Raw genomic sequence first — 8929 nt, 5'->3', positions numbered from 1 at the left:
CCGCGGGAAGCTTTCCCCCTGTCTTCCAAAGGGAAGCCTGGAATTTTTTTTTCTTTTTTGAACCATTTACTTTAAAGTGATCGATCACGTTCCACCCGATAGTGGCTCCACCTTCTGTCCCCACCTCTGCGGCCTTCGCTTTTCACCTCATCTCTAAGTGCCCGGAGGAGGAGCGCGTTGTGTGCGTGTGGCTAAGGGTGCTACAAGCGCCAGTAGCTCGAGCCTGAGCGATTGTCGCGTTTGCATGAATTCCGATATTAAAACCCAGAGCTAGAGGATTGAGAGGGTTGATTCGTGCTTCCTTGCCCATAACCCTGTAGGTGAAAGTCTCCATCGATCGCTTTTCCCCTGACATCTGTCCCTGCACGCCTGCCTCCCTGCAAGGAAGTCCTCGTAGGAACCGGGCTCCATACCCGGTGCCTTCAGGGAACTGAAGATAAAGGCTCGAGTCCTCCACGAATTAAGTTGATTATTAATTTGGGCTGTTTGGAGCTGGTAACACTTTTGACGTCTTCGGCTTTGGGAATTGTCGCGAGGCGGGGACGCAGGCATGAATGACCCAGGGTTGTGACTGGGAAAAGCGAGTGGCCGAGACGCTCTGACGCCTGAGTGGGCAGGGGAGAGAGCTTCCTAGTAAAGCTTAGAGCTCTTCCTCGCTCCCAAATAAATTCTTAGTTAACTAGTGTAAACACATTAGTATTATTAAATGGGTGAAACATAGGGGGTTGGATGTGGGGGCATGTCAACTGGACCCCGACCCCGTGGTACTTTCTCAGATGACAAATCAGTACGCTTCCAACACGAAAATAGAAATGTAACATTCGACTGGACGAATTAATTTTTGACGGATTTACGGTATGATTTTCTTTCAGGAGGTATTCATTGCTTCTTTCTATCCACGGTGCTGTCCAAAGACAGAAATATAAACAAGCACTCTGCCTTGCCCAAGCCCCTTAACAGTATCTCCCAAAGAAAGATCAAGACACTTTGTGAATTTTCCCCAGATAATGCCTCATATTCCGAATGACTGATCAGAGAACTCCGGTATTGTTCAATAAAATGAGAGGAAGGCGAGTGACGTGGGAGCCGAACAATGGCATTTCTGAATCAGTTTGCTTGATTGACATTTGGGAGCTTCATGGCCGCAGGGAATAGGACTCATTACGGTGACTACACCAAAACATCAACCGAGATTAGAACTCTAGATCCTGTTTTAATCCCATTTCAGCCTAAATTATAGTGGGAAAATATAAGATCCAAAAGAGGAGAATTACGCCAGCATATACTGACCTAAAGTTTTAATTGTGGTCAAAGGGAAATGAAGGCGGGAAACTAAAGTACTTCCCAGCCATTTCAGGACCAGTGCTGACAATTAGGCAGGATGCTCAAATATGGTAGGGTAGGTACTAAGTACTAAGAATATTTATGTGGCGTGAAATATTTCATAGTGACTTGGGGTGACACATGTTTGGAGGGAGGTATAGGAATGCTTTTTTTTCTTTGTAGTAGAAAAATATCACAGCCCTTCCAGTGGCTAAAAACCGTTAGCAAATTCGTGGTAAGAAATAGCCAGACACTTTAAAGCTAGGGTTTACATATCCATTGTTATTGGAAGACCTTATTGGTTTGGAGAAGATTTTTATGTTAATGCCAAAAGTTGTGTTAACACTAAATTCAGCCCAGGAAATTGCAATAGCTGTTTCTCAGTTCGTATTGGAAAGGGGGAACGTGTTTCGCAGTCTGTTTTAATAACAGAAAAGTGTAAGCTAATGCAGGTTGTGGGCTTGATCAGAGTCTGGTGTGTGGCAACCACCCTGTACAAAAAAAAAAAAAAAAAAAAACAAATAAAATAAAAAAAAAAAAAAAAAAAAAACCTTGATTCTTCAGTGGAATTCATTTTCAAATCTTAGAAACTTAAAATACTCCAAGTCTTAGGAATCATGGATTAAACTGAACTAATTGACTCTAGTAGGAAGACAAAGCAATAGCAGAAAATAGTTACAGTTTTGTATTTTAATAGGTAAATTACAGCACAGGAAAACGTAATAGGATATGAATATAGAGCAAATTTATTACAAATAGTGGAAAAGAAAGGGTTCTACATGATACAGCTTCACAATCATTTTGAGGGGTGTGTTTTAATGAGAAGCCTCTGTTGCAGGGGAACCAGGAATCGTAAGAATTATTTTTGCATCAAGAAGGGACTAAAATTAATTATTAAAAGCTCAGTAATCACCAAATAAACTCCGAGCTTTGAGGTTAAAAACAGACGCCTATCTCTCCATGTTCAATTATACAGTATCAATTACTAATACAACCGATTTTCAGTGTCTCAGCGCCGCCAGATACCATCTTCTATGGAGATACCTTGGTATTAATTAATGACTTCTTTATTCTCATTATTCACGAGGAAAAATAGGGGTCGTGTCACATTAAAATTAAGATTATCTTAGTTTATCTGGGCTCTTAAACAAAGATCATTCAAACTAATTATATTTTGAATTAACAGAGGTAGGCAATTTATCGCTTAACTTTTTTTCAAAGACAGAAAAATAAAGATCAGAAATAAGCAGAGTTTCATTTTAAAGACAGAAAGAAGCAAACATGTCCTGACTTTTGCAGTATTTCCCTTGCTAAAGGGGGAATGAGGGAACTGTAAAAGACGTGACTTTGCAAAGTCAAGTCCTTTTTAAAAGACTTGGATCGAAATTCTTGCTATGCAACAAGGATTCAAGTTTGATTAATTTTCTGCAAGCGACGTGACAGCGGTGTTTTAAAAGATTAATTAAAATTGAAGTGATACGGAGCAGGAATTCAACCTGCAGAGGCGTCCCAGGCGCCTTGGCGGGGGGAGGGGGTGCTTTGCAAGCGAGTCCCTAGCCCGAAATGCGGGCTTTCCCTAGCCTGGGACGCAATTCCCCGTCTCCTAGAGAGGAACGCGGAATTTGGCAGGGCGCCCGTCTGGCCGCCTGGCATCCCGAGCTGGCCGCCAGCTCTCGGGGGTGGGGACGGGGTGTGTCCCCCGGAACCTGCTGCGAAGAGAACTGCTAGCGCGCCTTAGACTAGCCAGTGAAGACCTGGGTCAAGCTAAGAGGCGGGAGGGGGCTCCAGGAAGCCTGCAGCTGACAGCCACAGGCCACGCTGCTACTCCAGCGGCAGCACCTACTTGGTGACACCCTGCTCATAAGGAGCCTTTCCCCCCCACACCCGGCCGAGGGCAACGGTGCTGGAGTGCAGGGAATGTACATGGTACTCCGTGGAGATTCGTGCCCTGGGCCGAGCCTGGGGAGGGCTCTACCGCGCTGCGGCTGCTGGGCCCAGATCCTGGATCCAAGCAATGCTACTTGGTCACCTCGGACCCGGAACCCGTGGTAGCCATTTACAGAGCTGTTGCCTTCCCATCCCCCTCAGTTTCCCGCTCTAGCTCCCCTCCCCCACATCCTGCTCCCCGCGCTTTACTCGGTGCGACGCCTTCATCCGAGTAAGAAATTAAGCTGAACACAATTGTAACTGTACTCAGGGAGGCACAATCGCCCAAGCCCTTGGGGTCACGCGCGGCAGAGGGGCGACGCGGGTGGCGCCGCCGAGGGTGGTGTGGTGTGGAGAGAGCTTTCGTTTGCAATCAGATTCCCGGGCGCGAAATACACTGTCCCATTCTCCCCACTGGGGACCTTGGGTCTTCATTACGAGAGGCCGCGGCGAGCCTCGCTGCCGGTACCGTGCGCCCAAGGTCCGAAGATGTCGGAGTTCGGGCCCAAAAGGGTCCCTGGGACTTCTCAGCGCCGGGAAGTAGACGTAGTTTCTCTACCCTGGCTCAGTCTTTACCCGTCAGCTTCCAGAACACCAGGGAGGCGGCGACGAGCAAAGAGGGGAGGAAAAGCCCGCTCCGGGCTGCCTAAGTCAAGGGGCGGTGGGGTGCAGGGGACTCTAAGGAGAGGGCTGTGGATCGGAAGCCTGGCGACAATCCCTTCCCTTCCGCGTGCAGCAGGGGCACCTCCTCCCCGGGGAACCCACCCAGCCGCTCTCAACCCAGAGAACAAAGGGTCTGGGAAGCACGGTCGGGGTCGGAGAACAGAGGTGGAGGGAGGCAGGAAGGCAGGCGGTGGGGGTAGGGGAGGGCGCCTGCCTGCACTTCCTCTCTGGGCCGAATGATGGAAAGCTCCACGCAGCAAGCGCCTCACTGAGGCTGCTTCTCAGTCCTGAAGGGCTCGGGTTCCTTACCTAACCGCGGCACTCGCGCCCTTCCTCCCCTAGCGTCCCCACCCCCTCCGGGGACGAAGGCCAGGAAGCTGCGGAGCCTGCTGTGCCTTGGCGCGGGAGAAATCGCAAGGCAGCAGCGCCCCCTGCAGGTGTCAGCCGCTCCCCGGCTCTTAAGGTGGAGCCTGTCCGATTCTCCAGCCTGCTGGCGACTGTGGGTGGCAGCCGGTAGTCCCCGCTCGGACGCCAGTCTGGCTCGAGTGCCCTCCCCCCCAAGCAAAATGGGCCTGACGGTTCAGAACCCCGGAGTCTATCGCTTACTTCTGCTATTTTCTGGACCCTTGGCCCCACCACCTGCAGGACCTTTTCTGTGGATGTCCCACTATGGATCTCGACAAATCACACTGATAATTCCCTGCAGTGTAAGAGGATGCCTAAATTCCGCGCCGGGGCGGTAAGACCAGAAGGGTGTTTCTGTAACTGGAAAGCGAAGTTTTACTTTTGTTTATTAAACGTAGAAGCAAAGGGTCACCAAGGGTTGACATGAAAATGGAATGAGACTGGCCAATCCCGAAATCTTCTCACTCTCTGCAAACTCGTGGACAGGTGCACGTGGGGGAACGACGTCTCGTGCATCTGTGGTGCCTCAGCTTTAGCAAACTCAGCTTGGATATTTCATCCATCCATTTATTTATTTATTATTTATTTTCCTTGAACCGATTGGTGAGCGGATGAGAACTCAACGCTTCCTGGAAGTGTCCTCCACAAACTCCATGTTCTTGGAGGAAAACCTATGAACAAGAAAGAAACAAGCAAGCAGGTTTCCACGTGGTTCGGTAAATTTCTAACGGCGCCTGGAGCGTGTTACTGCAGGCAGTTCCTAGACTCCGACACATCCAGGACCCAGGAGCCACCGAGGAGAGCGCGGACGGGAGAGAGCCAGGGCTAGAAGGCCGGCTGCTGGCTTTGGGCGTGGGGATCGTTCGCACCGTGGGAACTCCCCTCCCCCTGGGCACTGGGCCTGGGCTCCGCCCCACGGGGTGGGAGGTGGACGGTCCCCCGGGTGGGTACTGGCGCCGGAGAAGCGTAGTCCACGCGCTCGGCAGCCGCTGGCGAAGCTCGTCTGGGCAGGTGCCACGGGGTCAGACCCGCCCTGGGGGTTGCAAACCGCAAGGGAAAGTCGAGAAGGGCAGGAGCTTGCCCACTAATCCGTTTTACACTGTGAAAACCGCAGGCCTGTCGCCTAAGAGGCAACTTTTTAATTTGGAAGCACGTGGAGGGGAAAAAAATTAACATACGAGCACACTTCCTTTCCTCCTTTCCTTACCGTACAGAGCCACAAGACTCCCCTCCCCCACTTTTCCAACACTTTTCAGCAAAAAGCTATCTTTCTGTTAAACAGGGAAAGTGATCTGTACTTTGGGTTGCAGGAGAGACTCGGGCACGTAGGGAGCGCGGCGGGAATCCAGGAACAAGCTGCATTTCTGACTGCCAGGTTCTTCCCGGACTTCTCACCTGCGTGTCCGCGGGTCACCGCAGGCCCCACGCTCCAGGCAAACCCCATCCAGTGCTTTTTTTCTCAGTGGGCAGCATTTGGATGTTGGTGTTCCTTGAGAGAGCGTCTGCTCGGTCTACCGGAAGGGTAGGGATTTGGTTTGGCTCAACTCCAGGGCCTCTGAGCGTCTACAGACGTGAGGACCAGAAGAAACACTCCCAGGCGCGTCTCACAGCGTTTCTTGGGAAAACCACCAAAGTTAGGTGCATCAGGCAGCAAAACTTGATTTACCGCTTTCGGACCTGAGGTGCTTAGGCTCTTGGAGGAACCGCAGGAGAAAGGAGAGCAGCGAGGGGTCGAGTGGGGAATGCCGAGGGTCAAGTGAGCAAGTCCCAGGACAGCGGTTTCCTTCTTCCCACGTTCCTCTTTTAAGGGCCCTATCTAGGAACTCTCTCCCACTGCCCAAATATGTGCTCATGGCTACAGAAAGGGAAGGAAGGCAAAAGAAAGCCTGGATAATGACCTTTATTTAAAAAGTAAAACTAAGATAAATTGCTTGGTGACATTGTGTGTGTGTGTGTGGGGGGGGAAGATGGATGGAGGCAGCTTTTCACTTCATTTGTTCTTTGAAACATAGAACGTTTTTAAAATCCAAAAATGTTAGAGGGCCAGGAAGTCTTGTAAGATGTTGGTACAGTTGAGAGGGACTGCTCATAATTCCTTTTGAAGAGGTTTGCTGGGTTGAATGGAGATCTGAGAAGGGTCTTTCTCAGTTCCTGTGTGAAGATCAACCAATTCTGATGTAGAGCAAAACTTTGATCAGAATTTCATTAACAGAAAATGTGTATGGGTCTATTTCTGGGACAAGAGATAATAAATTTAAATGGGATAACTCATGCATTTGTGACACTAGCCTATCCACCCACAAACACACTGGCGTGTTTGCTTACACACGAGAGTGCACAAAGCAGTACATATGCGTAGACTTGGGTAGACTTACATTTTTTATCAGTCTAGGCCTGTGTTTCATTTTTCACTGAAGTTGGGACCTACCTTGTTTCTGTCTGTGTATGTACTTTATTATAAAGATCATTTGTTAGCAAATAAAATGACCGTCTTGGCTCTGAATTTATTTGTTTGTAACTAAAAGGGAAATAACATTATTGAACTGTCCAAGCCGTGTTTTTGTATCAAAATATCAAAAGCTATTGAAAAGTATGCCACAGCCGTTCCAAATGTTCAGAAGGATGGCTTCCCATTTGCAGTCATATTTTGGTAAAGTTACATCGTGGTAATTGAAAATGACTAACCAGTGTATGCATTCCATAAAGTCAGACTTGTTCACTGCTATATCTCACCAACAACTTGAAACTATTTGGTTTAAATTACTTAAGTACTGCCTACAGGAAAAAAAAAGGGTTGGAAAATTAGCAACTGTACAGTTTTTGTGTTTGGGGCCTTTTATGAAGTTTTAATTAAATTTAATTTTGTGTGTGTTAGATGGACACAATTCAAGAATTCCTTAAGTGGTCTTGTAAAACAATCTGTGACTATTTATCAAATTATATCCCCGAGTGATATTTCAGTCAAACTGGATGAACACAGATACAACTATTAAGTGTTTTCTCTCCTGTGAGTTTTTTCTTTCTCACAAATGTAAGGCATATAACCACTCCACTCATGCGCTTGAATTTATTTCATAATAGGAAAACTGACGCTGATTTTATCAGGGCATCTTAGTTATCGGAAGGGGCGATGTGGAAATCATGTGATAAGCATCATTTTTCCTATCTCATCATTGTCTACATGAGATTCTATCATAGGAAATATGCAAGAATATTATATTTGCTTCAGATGCTTGAGAATACAATACACTATAAAGTCCTGAAAATATGATTCCAGCTTGACAATATCTTAGAAGTGGCCCATGTATCTCTTTTTGAAATGACTTTAATAATGACTGACTTTAATAATGTCAGGGAGGGAGGATTTCAATGGCAGGCAAGCTGTGATGAATGAGCAGGCGGGACAATGAAGCTATTGACAAAACATGCTAACTTTTAGATTCTAGCTAAATTATTACTTTTCTTTCCGGTGCAGAGGGAGACATGCAAGTGTATCAATGTTCATCAGACTCGGGGTAATAAAAACGTGAGTGACAGTCAATGGTCTGTGACCGTCATGTGATTGTTAGTGTAGGTGAGCAAGGCTCGGCAGCACACCGTCTTGTTTAAGAGAGCTCGGTGCCCACAGTTGAGATGGGGACTTTTGAGTAGAAAATGGAGGCCGTGAAGGAGGCGAAAGAACGGAGTCTAAAAAAAGAATAGAGCAAATTTCATAATTAAAAGAGATTTGTTTTCTGTTTTAGATTTGACTCTTGTTGGTTGTTCCTGCTAGCTATTTAGATGAAATAAATGGAATATCACTTAATAGACAGAGGCGTTGATACAATTTCCTCTCCAAAGATCTGATCCCTAGCATCTGAAGGCAACGAATTCAAGTTAGTATTGAACTTGAATTTGTTCTGCCGGAGTGAAAATTGGTTCCATTAGGCATCAGGCACAGAACTCTTTGAGACCTGGCTGGCGCTGTGGCTATGATCTCTCCAACTAGCTGCAACAATAAAGTCTTAAGTAATGCTGGGTGTGCTCCGGGAAACCATCCAGGGCTGCTGGATTGCTTTTTTAAATTAAAGTTTTCTAATTTTATAGTCTTCATAAATCTGGACCAAGTTTAATTAAGGTCATCTGGGTGGGTAAAGCTTTAAGGACTGACCACTTAGAGGACACACGATATTTGGAATAACTTAAAATGTGAAATATTCTGTTATATACTGTCTTTCGCAGGGACTCTTTCCTTAGCATTTTTTTCTTCCCCATTTACCCATGCTTCTAGTTCCTTCTCATTGCAGATTTATAGCTCTCTGGGGGAAACCCTGGAAGAGTAGTATATCAGACAGATAGATATACTACCCAAAAGCTTAAAAGTTAGTATCTGACTAGATAAATAAAAATCTAAACAATAGCTGCAAGAAAGAAAGAGAAAAAAAAAGTTTATTTTATGTGAACAAATGTGCACAATATGTTAAGAGAAATTAAAAAAAACACTCATATCATCTAAAAGTTCATAATTTAGGGGCTGGAGATGTAGCTCAGTTGGCAGAGCATTTGCTTGGCATTCAGAGACTTTATTTCAGGACCACAGAAAAGCCATGTGTGTGCTTGTAATCCCAACCCT

The sequence above is a fragment of the Microtus ochrogaster genome, chromosome 16 (assembly GCF_000317375.1).
Source record: "Microtus ochrogaster isolate Prairie Vole_2 chromosome 16, MicOch1.0, whole genome shotgun sequence".
In the NCBI taxonomy this organism is placed as follows: domain Eukaryota; kingdom Metazoa; phylum Chordata; class Mammalia; order Rodentia; family Cricetidae; genus Microtus; species Microtus ochrogaster.
This window is presented reverse-complemented; position numbering follows the sequence as displayed.